The sequence below is a fragment of the Myodes glareolus genome, chromosome 2, assembly GCF_982192425.1.
Source record: "Myodes glareolus chromosome 2, mMyoGla1.1, whole genome shotgun sequence".
NCBI lineage: Eukaryota > Metazoa > Chordata > Mammalia > Rodentia > Cricetidae > Myodes > Myodes glareolus.
Genome location: NC_142027.1, coordinates 128,555,212 through 128,581,776, shown reverse-complemented (window position 1 = coordinate 128,581,776; position 26,565 = coordinate 128,555,212). Strand labels below are relative to the sequence as shown.

The 26,565-nt window shown below is 41.6% G+C and overlaps 1 protein-coding gene and 1 non-coding gene across 2 annotated transcripts in view; one reads left to right on the top strand and one right to left on the bottom strand.

Annotated features, from left to right (window-relative positions):
- Ttc28 (tetratricopeptide repeat domain 28) overlaps positions 1 to 26,565 on the bottom strand; it is a 483,898-nt gene that overhangs the window by 416,787 nt on the left and 40,546 nt on the right. The window lies entirely within an intron of this gene.
- On the top strand, positions 6,802 to 6,909 carry LOC125411280 (U6 spliceosomal RNA). The gene has a single exon (XR_007235290.1). It is a non-coding gene; the product is annotated as a U6 spliceosomal RNA (small nuclear RNA).

The following is a 26,565-nucleotide window of genomic DNA, read 5'->3' as shown; positions in this document are numbered from 1 at the left end:
GTGGCTGTAGTTTCCTCATTCAAGCTGTAATTCTTTCTAGATGGGACCATTCTAATTTTTTTATCAGACACAAGAGTCTTGTAAATCTAGTACATAAATTAGTGTCTCAGAATCAATGACATAAACGACAACTGCAATGTACTCTCTCTGTAAACCATATTACTGGCTAATCAATCACGTTACCATACCCTACCTCTGCCATGAATGTATATCTCTCATTTTTGCAGCAGCAAAGCAATTTTATAATAACATTATTCGGATCTATTAAAAACTATAAAAACAGAGCCATGAAACACTATGAGGCACCCACATTCTGTGAGCTGTTGTACAGCATAAGGATGTCAAACCACAGGCAGTGCAGACAAGGGCATCAGTCTTCACAGAAGTCAACACATGTATTTACTATATAACATACATGCATTTCTTTTTTAATCTCTGTGTGTGCGTTTCTCTGACAAGTACTTTGTGAGTCTAGAAGAGGGCATCAGATGCCCAGGAGTGGGAGTTCCAAGCTGTTATGAGTTGCCTGGAGTGGGTGCTAGGAACTGAACTTTGGTCATTTAAGCAGCAAGGGCTGCTGAGCCATCTCTCCAGCCCTAACACACGCGCTATTTAATGTTAAAGATATTTAATAAATATTTATAACAAATAATTTAATGTTAGTGTGTTCATGAATATATTTAATAAGCGTATGTTAACAAATCAAACATATCTACATTCAGTATTTAAAATACAATCATACATATTTTTGGTATACATATTCCAGTCCTAGAACGATCACACCATTGAAACAAACCTCTGAGACTTTCCATAAGGGTATTTCCAGAAAGAGGTTCCTCTAGAGGGAAGACAATCCTGAAGGAGGCAGCACCATTCTGCTCGTGAGGTCAAAGGCTGACGAAAAGGGAGAAAGCATGCTAGGCACTAGGATCCATCTCTCACTGCTTCCTGACTGCAGCCAATATATGACCAGCTGCCTAATTCTCCTATTGCTATTATAACCAGGAAAGTCAATGTTTCCTTTTTGAGTTTTTGAACTTACTAATGAGAAAATTTCAGAATGAATTGAGATGGAAGTTTAGGGGCAATTTATTAAAGTTTGAAAGAAAAACAACTAGACAGGCAATTTAAAAATCCCTGTAGTTAGCTGGGCAGTGGTGGCACACGCCTTTAATCCCAGCACTCAGGAGGCAGAGTCAGGCAGATCTCTGTGAGCTCAAGGCCAGCCTAATCTACCAGAGCTAATTCCAGGACAGGCACCAAAACTACACAAAGAAACCCTGTCTCGAGGGAAAAAAAAATCCTTGCAGTTGCTGGGAAAAGGGGAGATGGAGAAAGTCAGGTCAGATCTGAAGAACCGAGAAGCCCACAGTACCCCAGAAAGCATGTTGAAGCCTTTGGCCAGTATCCAAGAAAAAGGAAAAAAAAATGCTTAGTAGGGAGTCTTAGGTCTATACCAAAGGGCACTTGATTCTAGGTTCTTGTGGTCCAAAGTAAAGGACTGTAGCAGGGACACTTGGCAAAGAATAGAAATAAAGCCAGTTATAGCAACCTTTAACCCCAGCACTAAGGAGGTACAAGCAGGTAGAGTTCTGGTAATTCAAGGCCAGTCTGGTCTACAAAGTAAGCTCTAGTCCAGCTAGCGCTACATAATGAAATCCTCTGCCTTTAAAAATATATTTAACATTTTTTAAAGAGGGATGGCTCAATAATTAAAAAAAAAATCACTGTCTGCTCTTTTAGATGACCCTGGTACAATTTCTGACATCCACATGGAGACTCACAATGCTTTGACACCAGTTCCAGGGGATCCAACACTCTCTTCTAACTTCTAATGACACCAAGCAGGCATGTGCATGTAGTGCACAGACATACTACATGACGGCAGGAAATCTCATGCACATCAAATAAAATAAATAAATAAAAAAGTAAAAAGAAAGAAAGGAAGAAAGAAAGAAAGAAAGGAAGGAAGGAAGAAAGAAAGAAAAAAAGAAAGAGAGAGAGAGAGAGAGAGAGAGAGAGAGAAAGAAAGAAAGAAAGAAAGAAAGAAAGAAAGAAAGAAATAGAGACAGCTTATTAAGAAAGGAAAAGCATTCCTAAGAGTGAGAGTGGCTAAAGAGCTCAATGAGCATTGGGCCATCCATCTCTTTACAAGACTCCTGCTGGTACCTCCTGTTCTGTATGTATACACACAGCGCAGGAGAGGAAGGGACTGCATACACACAGCGCAGGAGAGGAAGGGACTGATGTTCCTCTACAGAAGAGCTTCTTTTATATGTTTTACTCCTTGGTGTTTACTCCTCTGGTCCCCAGTCTACTTCCATGTCATCCTTCACTGTCCAGGATGAACGACATCCCTTCTTAAACCCTGGGCAGAAACAAAACCTTTCTTCATAAATAGTCTTTGTCAGGTATTAGCCTCATTTAACAAAGTAAAGATTACATAGGGTCACTGACACCGACTCCTCTGCCTATAAGTGTGTCAATATTGGCAGAAATTTTACTGTCAAACAAATACAGTATCTTTACTACTCATTTTCTTGATAAAATGCAAGTTATTCTAGAAAAGAAAAGATGTTTAGTTTTTCAAATGACACCATGAAATTTGCAGGCAAAGGGATGGAACTAGAAAAAACATCCTGAGTGAAGTAACCAAGACTAACAACAATAAATAAATGTATTCTCTTATAAGTGGATATTAGCCATTAAGTAAATGATAACCGAGCTTAGTCCATAGGCCCAGAGAGGTCAGGTAAAGAGAAGAAGTCTGGGGGCTGGGTGGGAGGGTGATGCATGGATCTCCCTGTGAGGAAAAAATAGATTTTACTAGGCAGACTGGGGGCAGGTGAGGATGGGAGCTGGGGACATCAGGTGTTGAGGGAAATGGAATGGAGGACAAGAGTGCAGGAAGAGATGGCTAGAATTGGGGGGCACATGAGGGGTTTTGTAGAAATACAGTACAGTGGAAGCTTCCTGAAATTTTGACAGTAATCCTAATGAGGATTCCCAGTAATAGCGGGATACAGAGTCTCAGCAGGTTACCTATTGTCACCAGGGGAGGCTTCCAGTGGCAGAACTGGGTTGCATTCAATTGAGTTCTTGGCCAAGGGAGGCAGATCTCATGGAAATCCCCAAACAACCCAGGCTGTTGCTAAAACAAAGGGTTGCTCTCCAGGAACTGACAGCAGGGTCCCACTGCTGAAGACAACACCTACAATTCATTGAACAAAGAGAAGTAAAGGTGGTGCCCACAGGGAGTCTTCACCCTTACATCCTAGTCTCTTTGGTATGGAAAGGTACTCTGTAAGCCACCTAAAGAGAAACATGGGCACCACCATACATAAAACCCTTGACCTACAATCTGACAGGATGGACCCTTTGTTTGTCTGAGCCTTGGTAGAGGTAAGAACTCTCTAGCGGTTGGTTGCTTTGTTTTCCTGATTATCAGCTTGAACCCCAATATCTGTCTCTAGGTTTTTATTATTCGTGCAACAGATGTTGTATCTGGAGCTCCTGCTACCTACCTATTTGCCACTGCACAGTACATTCCCTTACATGATGCAGTAAGACTGACAAAATTATCTGTCCCATCACTGCAATTAATATAAACACTGTTTAGATTTTCATTGTATTGAAATAATTTATAACAGAAATGCTTTTGAGAAATCTTTCCCTGTATTTTATTTCTTTAAAATACGTTATCTCGATAATAGATCATATTAATGCACTATGGCATAAAGTCAGGAATGAGGACGAACATGGAGGAATAAGAAAACAGAGAAAAGTATTATATTCAAGCTAAAATTAGTATCCAACTTACTATTCCTCCTCTAAGAAAGAATGGTTACATACGGTTAACAGTAACAGCATTTGGGGGCTGGAGAGATGCCTCAGTGTTTTAGAGCACTGACTGCTCTTCCAAAGGACCTGTGTTCATCTTCCAGCATCCACATGGCAGCTCACAATTGTCTGCAACTCCAGTTTCAGGTTCCCTGGAACTTCCCATGGCAAAAGACTAACAGGCATAAAATTTTAAAAATTAAATTAAAAATAAAAAATAAACAGTAACAGCAGCCCCTTGACTCTCACACTATTTATCTAGGTGATATTAAGGCACCATGTCATTTTGTACTACCTCTTCAGTTCTCTCAACAGAGTTCCTTACTGTTGTATTCAATTGATTTGGTCATTACTCCCACTTAATATTAGTTTATTTATTAATTTTATATTCTTTCTACCAGAATCTCTGTTTTTTAACAAATTTTATAATTATTTTTTAAATAATTGGTATGTTGTGACCCTTTACAGAGGAAATGACTGAGTCTTTAGGATTAATTTCTGTATCCAATTCCAAAAGTACTGAAAAGGTTGACTTAAAATGCCAAAATGCCAGGAATTCAAAACTATATATTATGAAGGTTAGGGATGTAGTCTGTCAGCAAATTGCTGTCCTAGCATGCCTGGATTCATTGCCAGCACTACAAGATGCAGGCACTTGAGACTCAAGCAGGAAGAACAGACATCCAGGATTATCTTCTGCTACACAGTAAATTTAGGGCCAGCCTGGAAGACATAAGACTCTGTCTCAAATTTTTTTTAAAAAAATCTAAAAATATGTATGTTTCTGTATACATATATATGATTGTATGTATATATACAGAGTGTGTGTATATAGGTGTATATATATATATATATATGGAGAGACACTAAATGAAAATAAGCATTAGAGAGTCCCATTCTATTACTGTCTGACTTTTCAATAGCTCTTTTTTAAGAAATAAATAAGGAAAATGTTTATATATAAAATAAGGTAAAATCGATGCTATTCAATGATTTTGTACATTGCTAACATACTCCAGAATATCACAAAATGGGATTTTGTTTGTAAGTTAAGCAGTATAAAGACAGACTAACAAGGCAGATTAGTAGCACTCAACCCTAATCCCAGCACTTGGGAGGCAGAGATAGCAGAACCTCTGTGAGTTCAAGGCCAGCCTAGTGTATATAGAGAGCTCTAGGACAGCCAAGATTACATGTTGAGACTCCAATCTCAAATAAACAAAAACAAAACAACAATAGCAAAAAACCACAACCAATGAATAAAAAAATGCATGTTGATTTAATAAAGTCTAAATAAGTAATAGAAATATTTAAGGAAGCAAATAATAAATAATTATTAAATTCTGAAATGTCAAGAAACAGGAGCATGACATCAATAAACAAAATTCAATGATTTTATTAAATTATAGGTATCATTGATTTAGAGAATTATCAATGATTTATTGATTTTACAGGTATCACTGCATGAACACCTACTCTGTCATGATTTTCAAGTATATCTGTTATTTGGCATAATCTTATTAACAGGTTATGAACATATACACTTGTAAACAATACACAGATTACACTTGTATGGTTTCTATATTTGTATAATGCATATATGATGTATCAAGTACCTGAAACAAAGACTAAAACAGGTCAAAAACTTGACAATCTTTGAGTCATTATTTAATAGATTCTTTTTTAAAAAGATTTATTTATTTATTATGTATACAATATTCTGCCTATATGTAGGCCTGCAGGCCAGAAGAAGGCACCAGGTCTCATTCTAGATAGTTGTGAGCCACCATGTGGTTGCTCAGAATTAACTCAGAACTTCTGGAAGAGCAACCAGTGCTCTTAACCACTGAGCCATCTCTCCAGCCCTGCTTAATAGTTTTTTAATCACAATATGTCTATTTTAAAATAATATTGAGTGGCTTTCTTTTTTAAGAAATGAAATACTTATTGCTCTAGTTAAGACTTCAATGGGGGGCTGGACAGATGGCTCAGTGGTTATGAGCCATCCAGAGAACCCAGGTTCAATTTCCAGCATCCACATGGCAGCTCACAGCTGTCTGTAACTCCAGTTCCAGGGTTCTGACACCCTCACACCATTGCACATAAAATAAAGTTAAATAATTTTTTTACAGAGACTTCAGTGAGGCTGGAAAGATGACTCAGCAGTTAAGACCACTGGCTGCTCTTCAAGAGGACCAAGTTCAATTCTCAGCAACCACATGGCAACTCATACTTGTCTAAGTTCCAGGGAATGTGGCACCCTCACCCATACATGCAAGATAAACATCAATCAACATAAAATTTAAAAAAAATACTTCAAGTATTATATTGAAAAGGTATGGAGAGAGTGAACATCCTTTTCTTTTTGGCTGAAATGAAAATGCTTTGAGTTTCTATCTATCTTAGGGTGATGTTGACCACAGGTTACTATAAATTACCTTTACTACACTGAGATATACCCCTCATATTCCTGGTCTTATCATGAAGGGATGCTGAAATTTATCAAAAGCGTTTTCTTCACCTAATGAGATGATCACGCGACTTAGTCTTTCAGTTTATGTGGCAGATTATGTTTACTGATTAGCGTATGTTGAACAATCCCTGTGTCGCTGGGATGAAGCCAACTTGATCATGATAAATAATCTTTTTGACGTGTCCTTGAATTGAGTTTGCAAGAATTTTGTTGAGAATTTTTGTATCTATATTCATCAGAGATATTGGTCTATAACTTCTTTTATTTTATTGCATCTGTACTTTTTGGTGCCAGGATAATAGTGGCTTCACAATAAGAATTAGGAAATGTTCCTTCAGTTTCTATTTCATAGAATAATTTAACAGGCACTGCACTGGTATTAGTTTTCTTTAAAGGTCTGGTAGATTCTGTGCAGAGACAGAATCCATCTTGCTTTGAGCTTTTTTTTTGGTTAGGAGATTTTTGTTTTGTTTCTTGAGACAAAGTAAGTGCTTACTTCGGCAGCAACATATACTAAAATTGGAACAATACAGAAAAGATTAGCATGGCCCCTGCACAAGAATTACATGCAAATTCGTGAAGCGTTCCATACTTTTTGTTATAAGCATCAATGTGACACTTGCAGGACACTACCACGTGGGACAGTGTTTCTTCCATATTTGGAAGATAAATTTATGTGTAGACTGTTTTTGTAAGATATAGTTAATAACTAAAATCTATTGAAACGATCTTGCAACGATGTGTGCCCAGATGCTTCACGCAAGCATTGCTGCCACAGACGTTTCTATTTTTAGAAAGGGTTTTTATGGATCAATGCCCCAGTTGTCAGTCAAAGCCCAATGTTGGTGTTTTCAGTCTTTAAAATGTCACCTGTAAAATGAGCATTATTTATGGGTTTTTTAAAATTCCTGATTATTGTATGTATAGTGTAAAGAAAGTCTGTACATTGGATTATAACATTAGTATATTTAAACTTACAAACTTATTTTGTAAACATCATCTTAATGTACTGTAATTAACATGGTTATAATATGTACAATCCCTCCCTGCCACACAACTTTTTGTGTGTGCAATAAACCAATTTTGCTTGCAATAAAATCTTGAAAAAGAAAAAAAAGAAAAGGAAAAAGTAAGTATAAAGGTTCACTTTTGCTTTCAAATTTGTGCATTTTTACTTCCATAAAAGGATAAAAGATAAACAAGTTTTTCACATAAGTAATTAAAGTTACAAATGCATATATCATTATTTTATAGCAGATCAAACTGTGCTGGGACAGTAGAATTGCTGCTGTCTAAAAAAGCATGATTTTTAAAATGAAGGATAAAAAGTAGATGACAAGTGTAATACACCTCTCTTGCCTATAATTAGCGGTGCAATACAACAGAAGGTAAACACAGAATGCAGCACTATGGAAACAATACTTTTACTAACCTGTGAACTAAAGAATTAGATCAGCGGCCCACAATTCTTTGTGAAATCTCTAGTGTTCTGCATTTTACAGCTTTCTTCTTCTTTTTTTTTTTTTTTTGGTATGAACATGGTTTGCAGAAGTTCAAGAACTTCAAACATTAATTTCAAGGAACTTAAAACCACAGTATTGCCAGGTGATGGAGGCACATTCCTCTAATCTCAGCACTCAGGAGGCAGAGGCAGGGAGATCCCTATTAGTTTGAGGCCAGCCTAGTCTACAAAGTGAGTTCCAGGACAGCTACTGTTGTTACACAGAGAAAGCCTGTCTCGAAAAACAAAAACAAAACAAAACAAAATTTCTTTTAGCTTGGCAAAAAGTTTTATGTCAGTGACTGAAGAGATAGTTCGGTGACAAAGAGGATGTACTTCTCTTCTGGTATACAAAAGATCAATTCAACACCCCAGTTAGGTAACTCAGAACTGTAACTCTAGCTCCAAATGATCAGATACCTCTGGCCTCCATGAACACCCCCACCCATGTACACAGACACACATACAAACATATATGTATTTAAAATAAAATTTCTTAAAATACATTTATATCCATAGAAAAAAGCAGATTTGCTAATATCAAATCTAAGGGTTAAGTTATCAAAATATTAAAATCCCAGTTATAAATTTTACCCTTTAATAAAAGTAAACACTGTGCTTTTAATTTAAATAGTCTAATTTGAGAAGCACAATTTCCAGTAGTATTCCATTTTATGAGTTCCAATATGCTCTTTTCTTATTTATCCATAGTCCAAAGGGAATAGGAGTCTCTGTATCCCTGCCTTCCTCCCAGGGCTTGCTCTTCTTTTAAAAGAACAAAATGGGATTAACTTATTTTGTAATATTGGTTATTATAATGATTCCTTTTGGCTTTTCCTTTTCTTGCTTTTTCTTTATTGAAACACGGACTCATGTATACCAAACTAGTCTAGATCTTGCTGTGCAGCCAAGTATGACCTTAAAATTCTGATCCTCCTGTTTCTACCTCCTATGTACTAGGATTGCCAGCCTGTGCCACCAGGCAGAATTTATGTGGAACCAAGAGCCTTTCAATCAATAAGCTGAGCTTTTTTCCCTATTTAAAGAAGGGTTAAACTTACAGAAATTTAAATCTACACAAAATTTTTAGGAAAAAATCTATAGTATAGTGTAATATAATGATGTAAAATTAAGTATTCCTGTACATATAATAATTATATATCATTATACTCCAAGTACTAAAAGAGGAAAGTTCTCTCTGAATATCAAAAACAACATAACAAAATGCTAAAGAAAAGGGGGTTGTAATTGATCTTGAAATCCTCACATCTAATGAGTAAGAAGAGCAGTCACACTGAGTCCGTATCCAGCTGCTAGCAGGCTAGTGTTACTGCTCAGCATATCTACTGTTGTCTCCAGAGGACTAGAGAGACTACTACTGGGAAAATTGTATCAAGAAGTACAAAATACAAATACATTCTACTGGCAATACAATACAGGTCCGCATGGGTCTTTTAAATATCTAACAGGCTTTTCCTAAAACTCCTTGTGTGTGCACACATTTGCATATGCATGGAGATTAGGAAAGAATTTTGGATGTTAATCTTCAGGTGACATCACCTCTTTTGGGGAGATACAGGATGGTTGTTACATAGCACCTTTCACTAGACTGGAACAGGCCTAGTAGGCTAAACTGGCTGGTCAGTAACTCCCAGCACTCCAAGCATGCAGCAGCTCACCTGGATTCTGTTCTTATGTGAGTTTTAGAGATCAAATTCAGGTCTGCCTGCTTATAGAACAATCAGTTTTACTGAATGAACCATCATCCTAACCTCTAAAAAGATTTTTACATTCATGTGGGGAGAGGGGAGAGTTGGGGCAAGAAGAGAGCATCAGATCTCCCTGGAGCTGGAATAAAAGGTGGTTGTGAGCTGCTTACCTCAACTGCTGGGAACCCAAATTCAGGTCCTCCGCAAGTGCTCTTAACCACAAAGCCATCTCTCCAGTCCCTCAAAATACCCTTTTTAAACAACATTCTCTTGCAGGGCAGTGGTGGCCATGCCTTTAATCCTAGTACTCGGGAGGCAGGCCCATCTCTGTGAGTTCGAGGCCAGCCTGGTCTACAAGAGAGGGATGGAGAAATAGCTCAGTGGTTAAGAGTCCTTGCTGCTCTATCAGAGAACCCAAATCTGGAAGCTCACAGCGGCCTGTAACTCCAACTCAAAGGAATCTGAGCACCTTTTTCATGCACACATGCATGCATAAGCACACACACACACACACACTCACAATCTTTATTGTTTTTTAAGAAAAGAGCTGTAGAGAAAGCCCATTTAAATATAACAACAACAAAAGACTAAACGTGGTTAAATAGTTACATCGTATCATACAGCAACATTTAAGATAATATCTAAATATAAAGAAGCTGCTGCAACCATAATGAGGAAAAGACAATTACAGGGAGCAAGTTCAATAGGATTAAAGTGACAAAGAAATGAAAATACCCATGGCCCAGGAAAAAAGAGAGAGAGATGAGAGAGAGAGAAGACTGTGATTGGAGTATGATAGATAAACATGACCAATCAAAGACAAATCAAAGATGCCAAATTAGGGTTTTCTTGGGTCATGGTAAGAATTTTATTTGAAGTGAGAAGAAACATTATTTAAAGCTCTATGGTGTACATCATAGTATGGAAAGAGTGTTCATACTGCTGTCTTCCAGGTTGGCATGGCCATTACACTGAACATCCGCAGCACAGGATTAGACCGTTCAATATGTTGTCATGTAGCCACTGGTAAGTTACTTCACTCATACTCCATCAGGTAATCCTAATTTAATTCATTGGTTCACATACAATAGCATGAAAGTAAACAGGGACTAATTGGAAAGTGGGAAGGATTGGTGGGGGGGAGGGGTCCAAGAAAAGGTATTGGGACTGACTAATCATACTATATCATATATATGAATAGAAATGTCATAATGACATCTATTACTGAGGATAATAAATACATGCTAATAAAAACTCAAAACAATTAAATTATATAGTACATCTCTGCTGATTTAAATTCCTTTGAGTGCCTAATATATAGTACTAAACACAAAATTAACACTTAAAAAATTACTAAGCTATTATCTGGGGAGCTTTCCTTTTAATAAATTACTTTATAGTGAAAAGTTGTTTTTAATCCTATCCTCAGACTAAAGGATAAAGCAACAGCATCCACTGACATCCTAATGACAGGTGAAGAGAGTGAAGCACTACTGCATAATACCTGGAAGTTACAGATGACTACACTAGATTTTAGACTAGTCATTGAATCATTTATTAACTCTCCAGAGGCTGCGATATCTCCAAGTAGATTACAATGAGTGCCAGGCAGACATCTGGAAGGGAAGCTCCTGGGTGAAAACATTGAAGAATCGTTAAACATAAGAAATCTTTTCTCTTAGTAGGGAAATCAAAAATGAAAAAGCACTGTCTGAGAACACTGCTCACCATATTAAATCAACAAAGTAGAGCAATAATGCAAAAATTAAGGTCAGGGTCATATATAGTTCACCTAAGAGGATTATCTGTGCTCCAGAACCATTTAGGCTTTTATATCAAGAATAATACTAAGATGCGGTTATAATAAATTTCACAAATAATCACTGCAATGAAAACATTATCATTTTTCATTCTAGGTAGCAGGTTCTAAGCATCTATGAAATAGCATGTGTTTTATACCTTTTGAAATTGGTTTTGTCATAAAAAAAAAAAAACATGGTAAGCCAAGACTCAATATCTTTGCCAGTTTTGAGTATTGGGTTCTATAATCTTATGTTCATGTTTGCTGTACAAGCCCAGAACTTTCATCTTATGAAATGAAACCCGTACCTACTAAACAACAAGTTATTTCTCCTCATTCTCTTACACCCTGGTACCTTTCATTCTTTCTATGCCATTCCCTGATTATTTAGCTTATACTATTTCGTTATAAAAACACCCAAATTTCTACAAAAGAAATTATATACATAAAAGTTCAAGTTTGTATTTTAGTTTGATATCTAAATATAATTCCATCACTATTTCCTAAACTAAGATGTTAAATCCATCACTATTTCCTAAACTAAGATGTGACCAGTAAAAGGGGCTAAGACTTACCTTCAATATTTAGGCAGAAACAGAGACCTGATCAAAAAATACACTGTAAAACAATGCACTATTTCCAATTCACAGTGAATACCAACAAAACTACAAAGTTCTTACTAATAATATGACAACTAATATGATCTATTTATATAGAAAAATATATAACACAGAGACCAAGAATACTGGACTTAAAATAAGACTAAGTTTAACAACAGCCCAATGTACAGAAATACAGTATTCATGTTTTTAGTCTTTTATATTTTACAAAGAACTTCCACAAATATCAATTCATTTTGTTAAACCACATTCCCTCCTAATCTCAGTTTTCTTTATCTGTACAAGGAAAAAAAAATCCACCATGTTGGTCTCATAAGGTTGAACCAAAGAGAAAACATAAAATAATAAAAACATAATTTGGTTAAAGGAGGTGTGGAACATATATACATTAGAGTTTTACTCAGCAGTAAAAAACAATGACATCTTGAATTTTGCATGCAAATGGATGGAAATAGAAAACGCTTTACTGAGTGAGGTAAACCAAATTCCAAAAAGAGGAATATGGTATGTACTCACTCATAAGTGGATTCTAGCCATAGTTAAAGGTCTTTGAGTCTATAATTTGTGATCCTAAAGAAGCTAAATAAGAAGGTGAACCTGAAGAAAATCATATAGCTATCCTCCTGGATAGTGGAACTAGGCAAGATTGCCAGGCAAACTCAGGTGCATGGGGGGTGGGGAGGTGGAAGTAAGGGAAGATGGTCAGGGAGAGGGGAGAGGGGGAGGATTGGGGAAGGCTTGGGGGAATGAGGGGGGGAGGGAGGAAGGATGGTTGGGGGAGCAGGGAGGTTTACATCTCAACTAAGGGAGCCATTTTAGGGTTTGCAAGAGACTTGATTCTGGAGGGGTTCCCAGTAAAAATTAAATAAAAAAAATTTAAAAGATAATTAAAAAAAAAGAGAAAACGCTTTACTGAGTCAGGTAAGCCAGACCCAAAAAGAGGAATATGGTATGTATTCATTCATAAATGGATTCTAGCCATAATTAAAGGTCTTTGAGCCTATTATTCGTGATCCTAGAGAAGCTGGATAGGAGGGTGAACCTGAAGAAAATTCAGGTAGTTTTCCTCCTGGAGACTGGAAATAGACAAGAATCCCAGGTAACCTCGGGTGCATGGGGGGGTAGGAGGGTTGTTGGAAGGGGAGAGGGTTAGAGAGAAGGGAGCAGGGGAGGAATGGGGAATGCTGGGGGGGACTAGGAGGGGGGGAGGGAGGAAGGATAGATATGGGATCAGGGAAGAATATATCTCAACTAAGGGAGTCAGTTTAGGGTTTACTAGAGATTTGATTATAAATGGGATCCCAGGTCCAAGGAGAGATCCCCAGATTGGTCTCTGGACAGAGGAGAGGGTGCCTGAACTGGCCTTGGCCCATAACCATACTGATGAATATTTTGCTTATCACCATAGATCCTTCATCTGGCGAAGGATGGAGATGGAGACGGAGACCCACATTGGAACACTGGACTTAACTCCCTAGGTCCAAACGAGAAGCAGAAGGAAAGAGAACGTGAGCAAGGAAGGCAAGATCAGAGGGAACCTTCATCCGACGATGGATGGCGATACAGACGGAGACCCACATTGGAGCACCTGACGGAGTCCCCCAAGGTCCAAATGAGGAGCAGAAGGAGGAAGAACATGAAAAAGGAAATCAGGACCGCGAGGGGTGCGATCACCCACTGATACAAGGGGACTGATCTAATGAGAGTTCACCAAGGCCAGTTGACTGGGACTGAACAAGCACGTGATCCAGCTAGATTCTCTGAATGTGGCTGGCCCGGAGTCTTTCTGAAAAGCCATTGACAATGACACTGGGACTTGTTTCCTCTGCATATACTGGATTTCTGGGATCCAGTCTGTTTGGATGCTCACCTTCCTGGACCTGGAGGGAGGGGGGAGGAGCTTGAACTACCCACAGGGTGGGAGACCCTGACTGCTCTTGGGGATGGAGAGGGAGGAGAGGAGGGAGTGGGGGGAGTGGGAGGGGGTTGGGAGGAGGGGCGGAAATGGAGACTCTTGTATTTTAATAAACTTTGAGGAAAAAAAAAACAGCCCAGACAATATACTAGAGTTTGTCTCAAAAACACAACACAAAGCAAAACAAAAACAACAAAAATAAATAAAACCACATAGGATTTACATGAAAGAGTGCATATCTCACTCTGTTAAAGAGTAAATTGTATTAAACTTGAGCATAGCACAAAAAAGTCATATAAAATTCTCCTATTTTTTAAAAGTAAACTCAAACCCTTTATCTCCACCTAACTGAAAGATTTTTGTCTACATTTTCAAGCCTATATAAGCAATGGATTTTGTTATTATCTAGTAGGTAGGGAGGACATTCTCAAATAGTGACCCTTTGTTAACCAATCCTTTGAAGTCACTTTTTAATTTCTTCTCTATTTGAAAAGAATTCTGTACTTATGATGACCCCATTTGCAGTCTTGAAAATCAATTTGACACAATATTTCATAAACCTGTAACATATCAGTCTAATTCTGAAGGATCTACATAATCAAAGTAACCAGCCCATGGAGGGATCTAAAAACTAAGAGTACCCAATGATTCACATCAAACAAGCAATGTTTTTGATATTGAGACTTTAATTGGTGATAAGAAAAGGCAGCTCAGGGTGCAAGGTAACCTGGTAGCTCATGGTCAAATGTTCAGGTGCCACTAACAGGTCAAGAGTTGTCTTTCAAAAGAACAGTTATCTATAGATACCCTGGCTCCAAAATCCTATGGAATTGCCAAAGGCTCCAAACAGCATTCACCTCCTGGTTTATGGGGTGTGGCCTATAGATTAGATGGCTTAGGAAGAGAGACTGGGCACAGTTAACTGATGGTTCTTCCTACTACGCAGCACCAGAAGTGGATAGCTACAGCTGGGTAGTGGTACACCTTTAATCCCAGCATTTGGGAAGCAGAGACAAGCAGATCTCATGAAGTTTGAGGTCAGCCTGGTCTACAAAGTGAGTTCCAGGACAGTCAGGGCTGTTTACACAGAGAAACCCTATCTCAAAAAACCAAAAAAGAAGAGGATAGCTGCAGCATTATAGCTCTTTTCTAGGAAAACCCTGAAAGACTGAGGAGGAGGGAAATGTTCAAAGTAGGTAAAACTTCAGGCAGTGTACATAGTTGTAGATTCATTAGGAATAAGAAACAACCAGATATGTGATTGTTCACTAATTCATGGACTGTAACCGATGGTTTGACTGGATGGCCACCAACTGGAAGGAGCATGATTGGAAAACTGGTGAGAAAGACATCTTGGGGAAGAAGTATGTAGGCAGATCTCTCCAAATGGGCAAAGGATGTGAAGATACTTGTGCTCCATGTAAATGCTTATCAAAGAGTAACTTCGGAAGAGGAAGGGTTTAATAATCAAGCAGACAGGATGACTCCTTCTGTGGAGAGCCAGCTTCTTTCCCTAACCATGACTGTCATTGCACAATGGGCCCATGAACAAAGAGGCCATAGTAGAGAAGATGGACATTATAAATCAATAACATGGACTGCCACTCACCAAAGCTGATCCAGCTACAGCTGCTGCTGAGTGCCAGATATACCAGCAGCAGAGGCCAACACTGAGCCCCCAACATGATACTATTCCCCAGGGTGACCATCCAGCAACCTGTTGCCAAGTTGATTACAATGGGCCGCTTCAATTGAGGAGGGAGCAGTGCTTTTTTTCTTTCTGAAATAAACCAAGAAACCCACTTCACAGCTAAGGAAGTGTGGCAGTAGGCCCACGGAATTCAATGGTCTGACCATTTCCCCCACCATCCTGAAGCAACTGGCTTGATAGAGGGGAAGAATCACCTTTTAAACTTTAACTGTTAAGGGACCTGGACTCAAGGACAGAGTAACTACTGAATCCTTAGCTTCTCAGGTATGTGACTTAGCTATTGCTACTATTTTAAAGATGACTTAATAAATTCTGAGATAAAACTTTTCAGCCTTTTGGTTCTGTTCCTCCAGAAAACTCTGAGTAAAATCAATTATGGTACCAGATTCATGGGATATTGCTGTGACAGACCTAACCATGTTTTGGGGGAGGATTTAACAAGGACATTGGAACTTTTGGCTAGAAAAGTCATCTGGTGTTCAGAGCTTTAAAAGCTATTATGAGACCAATGTAGACATGGAGTCTAGTTTATGAAATTTCAAAAGTAAATTTGAGAGTCTGATACTGTCAGCTGGGACTAAATAATCATCTGTGAGTAACAAGAGACAAGGACTACTAAAGTGAAGCCTTTGCTGGAGCAGACTGGTCAGCTGGAGCTGAGTAATTGGTATCAAGAAGGCCTAAGCTTAGGAAGTATATCCTGGAGTTAACACACAGAAGCCGCGGGCCAGAGACAAGGCTGTACTCTGCACTGAACTTGATCATGTGTAAATGTCTCCCAGGTGATTCAAGAGTTTGAAGTCATGAGGACTCTGAGAGAGCAGCTGAGACTTAGAACCTTGGTGACAACACATGAAAAAAAATCAAGGCTTGGCACCATGTGGTAGGGTCAGAGTCCCTGAAGAAAGTCAGCAGATGCTACTGATGAAAGTGCAGCTCAGTTGCAGTGACACTGCAGCATTTTGGAGATGCCAGTACTGTGGGAAGGACCACTAAAGACAGCAGCAGCTGCGAGAAGAGCCAGTCTGAGCTTGTGAGAGGAAGGAGCTCAGTGTGCTGTGAATGGCAGAGCTCTACAAGTGGAGCTTCCCAAGCCTGCGAAGATCATAAATGAGTCCCAAGTGTCTGATGCAGAACTTTTTACAAGGCTGAACTTTGGTTTTCCTGTACTGTGATCTGTGTCCTACTTCTTGCCTCTTGGAGTAAGAAATATGTAACTTATTTTTTATTTTACACAGCCCCAGTCAAGAGACTGGCTGTTTTAAAAAGATGAATGTAAACAGACTGGAGTGTAATCAGAGTTTACAGCACCTTCTTGTCTAACTTCTTAGACCTTTTAGAAACTGTGGTGGTCTGAATGACAATGAATCACCCCCCAAAGGCTCATACATTTGAATGCTTAGTTCCTGATTGTTAGAACAGTTCTGAAAAGGATTAGTATGTGTGACCTAGTGATGGACTTTGAAGTTTCAGAATCAAGGTTGGTTGCCCCACTGCAAAGGATGTACACATGTAAGCATGAGGTATGGGGCAGGAAGTACATCAGGATGTATGCTTTCTCCCAATTGGACAAAGGCAGGATGTACATACCCTTGAGGTTTTTGCCTGACTTATGTAATTCGCAGCCATTCTCTGGGAATCCTGGGTATGGACATGGCCATTGTCCATCTTCTTGGCCAGTATTTAATAAAGCTTGTTTCAAATTTGACCCCAAAATTGTGACAGTAGTCTTATTCTCACTCAGTGGGATGGACAGATGGTCACACCCTCTAAAACGATAAGCAAGCCCCCCCCAGTTCCAGTTAAATGCCTTCTAAGTTGCCTTGGTCAGGCCATCTATTCACAGCAATAGAAAAAAAACTAGGACAGAAACCAATCAAATTTTAACTTGTTTACATCTGGGTATCAATATCAGATTCACAATGAACTTGCTCCTCAGAGTTGCAACTGGCCCCAAAAGTTTGGCTATGATTTTTATTAATTATTCATTTGAAAAGTAACAAGCCACTACCTAATGAGACTTTAGACTATGATTACAAAGACTGTAGGCACAAGAATAATCCAAACTAACTCAAGAGTACATTCACCTAACTGGAAAATCAGAACAAAGCACAGTCTATCGCTCTTTTCAGTGCATATCGTATAGCCCTAATGCTGGTCAGACATATAAGATTATTCTAAAGACAATTCCTTTTCTGACACATTGTGGCTAATTCCTGTAGAGAAGGGGAAACTGGTAGGACCTGGAGTCAAGAGATTCCCAGGCTTTCCAAACCAGCACCAATGCATTAGATGTGTAGAATGGGCAAAAGCAGAGTCAAAATAAAAAGACAAGGAATACATGTTTCTGTTTTTTTACTATAGTGGTCAAAGGTTAAGGCACCAACTAAGTAAATTACAATTGAGAGCCAAGGAATGATAAAAATCTAGTACATCAAGTAAGTTACTTAAAATGTGGGTGTAGAGGACCGCAGCCACATGCTCCATTACAAGATGGCGCTGACATCCGGTTTCGCCACCAGGTGAACGCACATGTGCTCGGTAACTTCCCACCACTGTCCCCGCCTACTCCCGAGGCATCACCTGGGATTATGGACAGTTGACCTATCCAAGAGTGACACGTCCGAAGCAAGGACTGTTTCCTATATAGGGCTGGGTTCACCTTGTCCTGGGGTCCCCGGCCATGTTGGCTGATGCTCTCTCTCCCAAGGGGCATTAAAGCTATTTCTGCAGAAGGATCCTAGTGTCCCGCGTGGTTCTTGCTGGCGAGACGGTAGCGTGGGACATCTGGTGCCGAACCCTCGGGACGCTGGGGGAATCCTGACCACCGCACCGACGGGGATCTCTTGGATTCACCTTGGATTCAGGAAGGATTCAGAACTGCAGGTCTGCATAATCAGAGAGGTATGTCTGCTCCTGGATTTTTCGGTTTTGAGCTTGACTTGCTTCCGCATTGGGAAGGTTTCATACAGGCCTTGATACTTATCTTAGCAATTCTCTTATTTTTCGCCAGAAATTGCTTAAAAGATGAATCTTGCCAGGCGGTTGTTGCAAAAGCGGAGGAAATCCAGGATAGAATATCAGAAACTGAGTGCATTGGGAGGTTAGACGCGCGCACGAGGAAAGAAATTAAGGAAAAAGGACCCCCCAGTGATTCTAAGAAAGTAAAAATGGGGGAGAACATTGACCTACAAGGCCAAAAGCTTTCTGATATCAATAATAAGAAAAAAGGAATGAACAGTAGTTTATATCCTCTGCAGGGGCTCGAAACTCTGCAAATTGAAAGTGACCATGAAAGTGAGCACGAAAGTTCTGGCTCAGGAGAAGAGATAGAAGAACTAGATACAGAGGAAGAGGCAGAATTAGCCAGCGGCAGGGCCATGAGGTCATCCCAAACGGCCCATCCGCCTCCTTATAGGCTACGCCCTCCCCCAACTGCCCCTTCGGCGCCTCCTTATGAGGAACGCCTTGGGCCAAAGACCTTTTCATTTATCCCTGACAAGGTCAAGAGAAAGTTGCACCTGGCCTTCCCCGTTTACGAAGGGGAAAACGGGCGGTTGCATGCGCCTGTGGAGTACAACCAAATCAAAGAGTTAGCAGAGTCAGTCAGAAAGTATGGAGTGACTGCTAATTTTACCTTAGCCCAGTTGGACAGATTGGCCTCGTCTGCCATGACTCCGGTGGACTGGGAAGCAGTTGCAAAAGCGTCGCTCATCGGCATGGGTCAATATTTGGAATGGAAAGCACTGTGGCATGAGGCAGCCCAGGAACAAGCCAGAGCTAACGCTCAGGCCTTAACTCCAGAAAAACAGCAATGGACATTTGACCTCCTGACCGGGCGAGGGCACTATGCCACTGCCCAGACAAACTATCCTTACGGCGCCTACCGCCAGGTAGCCAATACAGCTGTAAGAGCATGGAAAGCCTTGTCAAAAAAGGGAGAAGGGAGCACTCCGCTCACCAAGATTATACAAGGGACTCAGGAGCCTTTTTCAGATTTCGTGGCAAGAATGACTGAGGCAGCAGGACGCATTTTTGGCGATACTGATATGGCCACGCCCCTCATTGAGCAGTTCATTTTTGAGCAAGCCACGCAGGAGTGCCGTGCCGCCATAGCCTCTAGGAAAAATAAAGGGCTACAGGACTGGCTCAGGGTCTGTAGAGAACTAGGAGGACCCCTGATGAATGCAGGTTTGGCTGCAGCCATCATGCAGTCACAAAAACGCCCTTTTAAAGGGCCAGACAAAAGAGTTTGCTTTAAGTGTGGGAAGCCAGGACACTTAAAAAGGGACTGTAGGTCATCAGAAAAGGAGAGGGCGCCTCCCACCCTTTGCTCACGCTGTGGCAAAGGTTATCATAGGACCGAGCTCTGCCGCTCCATTAGGGATATCCATGGCAAGATCCTCCCACCATTAGGAAACCCGCAGACTGATGATCCAAAAAACGGGATGACGGGCCCTCGGTCCCAGGGCCCCCAAAAATATGGGAACAAGTTCGTCAGGGCAGCGACCGAGGGACACCCGGAGGCAGAACAAGAATGGACTTGTGTGCCTCCACCGACTTCTTATTGATGCCCCAAATGGGGGTACAGCCCGTCCCTGTGCAGCTGCCTGAGCCCCTACCCCCTGGAAGCGTGGGCCTGCTTTTAGGACGTGGCTCGCTTACCCTACAGGGACTGATTGTCCACCCAGGCCTCGTTGATAGTCAGCACACTGCTGAAATACAAGCCCTATGCTCTTGCCCTAGTGGAGTTTTTTCCATCAGTAAAGGAGACAGGATAGCTCAGTTACTGCTTCTCCCGGCAGACATCCACCAGAGGCCGAAGAATAAATTAATGGGGTCAACAGGACAGGATTCAGCCTACTTGGTTGTTAGCCTTCAAGATCGACCCAAACTGCCCCTTTGGGTCAATGGTAAATGCTTCGAAGGCATTTTGGACACTGGCGCGGACAAAAGTATTATCTCATCACGCTGGTGGCCACAGTCCTGGCCCGTTACCGAGTCGTCTCATGCCCTACAGGGCTTGGGCTACAGCGCAAACCCCACCATTAGCTCCGCCAGATTAACCTGGGAAACAGATGACGGGCAGTCAGGATATTTTACACCATATGTCCTCCCCCTGCCAGTCAACTTATGGGGAAGAGACGTGATGCAGGGTATGGGATTGACCTTACCTAATACATATTCACCTCAGGCCCAAGATAATATGATAAAAATGGGTCATAGGCCAGGAAAGGGCTTGGGTCGCTCCCAGCAGGGAATACGGGAGCCAATAAATCCTAAACCTAATATCAACAAACAGGGCCTGGGTTTTTCCTAGGTGCCACTGGGGCAGCACGGCCCATACCGTGGAAAACAGAGACCCCGTATGGGTTCCCCAGTGGCCACTTACCTCTGAAAAACTGGAAGCAGTGAATCAGCTAGTTAATGAGCAATTGGCTCTGGGACACATAGAACCATCCACCTCTCCGTGGAATACACCCATTTTTGTCATTAGAAAGAAATCCGGAAGATGGCGCTTGCTGCATGATTTGAGAGCCGTTAATGAACAAATGCACCTCTTTGGGCCTGTGCAGCGAGGACTCCCGGTGCTTTCAGCTTTGCCCAAAAATTGGAGTCTGGTAATAATAGATATTAAGGATTGTTTTTTTTTCTATTCCATTGCATCCTGCTGATAGGCCTTGCTTTGCTTTTACTGTTCCTTCAATTAATCATATAGAGCCTGATAAACGCTTTCAATGGAAAACCTTACCTCAGGGTATGTGCCTTAGTCCGACCATCTGTCAGATGTTTGTGCAGGAGGCTCTTAAACCGCTTCGTGAATGGTTTTCATGTTTGCTCGTGGTTCATTACATGGATGATGTACTTATGTGTCATGAGGACTTACAGGTTCTAAAGGAGGCCTACCCGCTGCTCGTTAAAAGTTTACAGCTATGGGGTCTTCAAATAGCCGCTGAGAAGGTCCAGATTGCAGATACTGGCCAATTTTTAGGTTCTGTTATTCTTCCTGAAAAGATTCTGCCTCAAAAAATAAAAATTTATAGGGATGATTTGTGAATGTTAAATGATTTCCAAAAGTTGTTAGGAGATATTAATTGACTGCGACCATTCTTAAAAATCCCCTCCGCTGATTTGAAGCCATTGTTTGATATCTTGGAAGGGGATACTCATATTACCTCCCCTCGGGCCTTGACGCCGGCAGAAGAAGCAGCCTTGTTGCTAGTGGAAGAATCCATTAAGGAGGCACAGCTGTGCCGTATTGATGAAACTCAACCATTTGTTCTACGTGTGTTTAAAAAAAGAAAGCTACCCACTGCTGTGTTATGACAGGATGGACCGTTACTGTGGATCCATCCGCATGCTTCTCCTAACAAAAGTATTGATTGGTATCCAGCCGCTGTAGCTCAAATTGCCCTTAAAGGCCTTAAAATGTCTGTTAGTCATTTTGGTAAGCATCCAGAGGTTATGATAATTCCCTATACCTCCTCTCAGGTACAAACTTTGGGCGCCGCCTCTGATGATTGGGCCATTTTAGTTACCACCTTTTCAGGGAAAATTGATAATCATTATCCCAAACACCCTCTGCTGCAGTTCGCTGCATGTCATCCCACTGTGTTTCCCCGAGTTACGTCTTCTGCCCCGCTAAAAGACGGGATGACGGTTTATACAGATGGCTCCAAGAATGGTGTGGGAGCCTATGTTGTAGGTTCTAAAATATATACAAAGAACTTTTCTGCCACCTCGCCCCAGGTGGTGGAATGTATGGTGGTTTTAGAGGTTCTTCAAAGATTCATTGTCCCCTTAATATTGTTTCTGATTCTGCCTATGTGGTTAACGCTGTTAAATTATTAGAGGCCGCTGGAATTATAAAACCTACTAGTACAGTAGCAGCTCTTTTCCAGAGGATACAGGACTGCTTACTAAATAGGAGAGCTCCATTTTTTATCACACACATAAGAGCACATTCGGGGCTCCCAGGCCCAATGAGCTTGGGTAATGACCTGGCTGATCGCACTATGCAGCTTGCTGCGGTAGCTCTTGCCTCCCCGTTGCAGATAGCTAAAACCTTTCATGATAATTTTCATGTTACAGCTGAAACCCTGCGCAAACGTTTTTCACTTACCAGAAAAGAGGCTCGCGATATTGTAACCCAATGTCACAGTTGTTGCCAGTTTCTTCCTATCAGACACACTGGCATGAACCCCAGAGGGATTACACCCTTGCAAATATGGCAGATGGACGTAACTCATATCACTGCCTTTGGAAAACTTCAGTATGTGCATGTGTCAATTGATACATGCTCTGGCATTATTCATGTCACACCACTTACAGGAGAAAAAACCTCTTATGTCATTCAACATTGCCTTGAGGCATGGAGTGCTTGGGGCAAGCCCACATCTTTAAAAACGGATAATGGGCCTGCCTACACTTCTCAAAAGTTTAAACAATTTTGTGCGCAGATGCAGGTCACCCACATTACAGGCCTGCCTTATAACCCCCAGGGACAGGGTATCGTAGAACGAGCGCATCGCACACTCAAATCTTATCTACTTAAACAGAAAGGGGGGATATTGAAAGAATTCCCCCGATGCCAAGAGTGGCTATTGCCATGGCTCTGTTCACTATAAATTTTTTAAATCTGGATGATAATGGCCAAAATGCTGCAACATGACATTGTTCGGATCCTCAGCGGCCCAAAGATTTGGTTAAGTGGAAAGACGTGCTTTCTAATGAATGGAAAGGCCCGGATCCCATTTTATTGAGATCCAGGGGAGCTGTTTGTGTCTTCCCACAGGATCAAGAAAGCCCATTCTGGATGCCAGAGAGATTAACCCGAATGGTGAAGAGTGATCCACAACACACGGATTCGTCTGAGGATTTGGCTGCTGTTCCTCCTGCCATTTTGCGGATGGATGACAGCAGCTGTGACAGAGCACCGATTGGGGGACACTCTCAGCCTTCCCGAAGCTGATACCAGTCAGCCATAGGATGGCGGTGTTTCCTCGATTTTTTACAACCATTAAGACTCTGGGGCTCCCCTACCATCCTAGAGATGATTTATAAGCTTGGCCGTAGGATTCCAGTCCTGGGTCATGTCCTTCATCCCCTACTTCAAAGAATGGGTGGGGGTGGAAGTGTTTTGGAGCAGCCCTATGCTGTGGAATAGTGTTTCTCCTCTGGATGGTCTGCTGACTCAAATCCCAAAGTCATAGGGACAAAGTGGTTATTGCACCAGCGCTGGCTGCCCTGGAACAGGGAGCCTCTGCTTATGTGTGGTTATCTATGTTAAAGCAGTAAGGTTTAAGGCAACCAGCTCCTGCACCCCTAGGACTGTGGTCCATGGCACAGGGTGGAGTGCTTGGCTTAGCTAGCCCTGAAGGCTGTCGAGCTGAAGAGCATCACACAGAGAATGGCCCTCTCTGAGAGATAAGTCGCCCTGCATAAGGGTTTCCTGCCGTATATTCCCTTTCCCAGAAAAATGGCAGAGGGCAGGCCGGGTAAGTTCCAGGTGTCATGAACCTAGGGGCAGATTCCGTATAAGCCCATTTTAATGTTTCCACTTTGGGAAGTGCAACCTCTATCTTTGCCTTCTGAGGGAGTTGCCTTTCTGCAAAATAGTAATAAAAGGGAGAGATGTAGAGGACCGCAGCCACATGCTCCATTACAAGATGGCGCTGACATCCGGTTTCGCCGCCAGGTGAACGCACATGTGCTCGGTAACTTCCCACCGCTGTCCCCGCCTACTCCCGAGGCATCACCTGGGATTATGGACAGTTGACCTATCCAAGAGTGACACGTCCGAAGCAAGGACTGTTTCCTATATAGGGCTGGGTTCACCTTGTCCTGGGGTCCCCGGCCATGTTGGCTGATGCTCTCTCTCCCAAGGGGCATTAAAGCTATTTCTGCAGAAGGATCCTAGTGTCCCGCGTGGTTCTTGCTGGCGAGACGGTAGCGTGGGACATGTGGGTAGGCACCATATGTTTGATAATATAGTCTAACTACATAGCATCTGATACATTTCTTTCCAAATAGTATATCTGGGGCCAGAAAATAAATTATGTTCATAAAAGACATTCCTTAAGCAATCACTGAAATGTAAATGATGTCTATAGATTGGACAGTATTATTATATTAATGCTAATGTTCTGATTTTAAGGGTTGCATTGTGGTTATGCAGCAGAATGTTCTCAATATATACTGAAGGATTTATAAGTAGCAAGCCAATTTTTCTTCATTTTAATCTCAAATGGCTCCAAAATTAACAGTAAAAATAATATAGTCAGAAAGAGAACTATCAGTCAAATACAGTAAAATGTAAAAGTAGGGAACCCAGAAGAAAAGTATACAGAAAACACTTTTTTCTATCTGTTAGTTCCCACAAAAGCAGCAGCAGCAGTCAGCCTGCCTCAGCCACCAAGGCAGCTACTTCATCACCTTCTGCCAAGTGACTCCCCTTCCACCTTCAACTACGTGATATGCACATCTCTTAAAATAACCTGACCATCAGTCCCCTCTCTTGCTCTTGCTCCTCATGCTTTCCTGTCTGTCTGTCTCTCTCTCATGTAACCACTCCAAGAAGTCCTTCCATTCTTTCACTCTCCCCTCCCCCAATAAATCCCTTATACTAATTCTGTTGCACACTGCACATTCTCTCAGAGGAAATACTTTAGCAGGGTTCACCATAGGTACCCTTTTTACCACTTTTTATCCTTTCACTATCTGCTACTCTGTGTGTGCCAGAGAATACTACAGCAGGGCACCATCTATCCAGTTACAGAGAAGCCTTCATCCCTGCTGGGTAAGACTGTAATCCCAACACTCCCACAGCACACTGGGAGGCAAAAACAGGAGAATCACCAGAAATCCATGGGCTAGCTAGCCTAGGAATACCCAACACCAGCACCACAGAACCAGTGAGACCCTGCTTCCACCAAGTGGAAGAAGAGATAACTGATTCTCCAAACATACTGTATAAAGAAAGGACATGAGCACTCCATAGTAAAGTTGAAAAGAAGGTTTTAACTGTAAACATGAGGGAAAGTACAGCCAGAAGTGTTATTCTTTTGGTCTGATCCCTTTAAGGGCAAGCCATGCCCACTCCCAGCCACTTCTGACCTCTCCATCGCCATCTTAACCCCTTCCTTCTGTTCCCTCTCTCGGCATGTGCACACGTGTTTTCCCCTCTCTCTCTTTTTCTATTTCTGCCTTTCTTTCTCTCCCTCTTCTTTAAGTAATAAATGTTTACCTTTATGTTTAGCCTTACGTCTATTTACTATGTCCTGTAAGTCTTTTATCCGCCACCTGGTCACCCACCCGCTTGGATGACTCTCCCGGCTGCATGGCAGTACCAGCCTGTCCAGGACGCACTCCCGACAGCTCTGCTGCTCACTGCGAGGAACCTGCACCACACTGGCGGTAGCCTCTGCCTGGCTCGCAGGCCACTCGGGAAACATGCCCAATATTATATTTTTAAAGAACAAAATTGGTGCCGCGGACTCGACAGATTCACCTGCCCAGGGCTGGTCCCGGCTTCAGATATCGTCTGGGACTCTGAGCTCCAACTTCCGGGACTGAATCGGGACCGAGGACCTTCTCAACAATAACCCACGTGTTCCATCTGCCTGGCCATGACTCCTACAAACAACACCGGCTTCAAATCATGAGTTTCCCCATTCCAGCCAGCTTAACCGAGTCTTTTAACCCAGGAATTGATTGGTACTCCCGGTATTTCTAGGCTTGGGGGGGGGGGGGACTTCTCCGTCTCTTTGCTGGCATTCAATTACGGCTTGCATCCTCTGTTAAGCCCGTGCCAGGGACAGCTCCCAGCACTCCCGCACCTGGGGACCCAGTGTCCCCAGTTCTTACTCTTTCTCTTTTTTCATTGCTTTCTTTCTTTCCCTTTCATTTTCACGGTCGGCTCACAGTCAGCTGATATGGTTCAGCCGATAGCATCCCACATGTGGACCTCGGACACCTGGCCACATGTCTGGATGT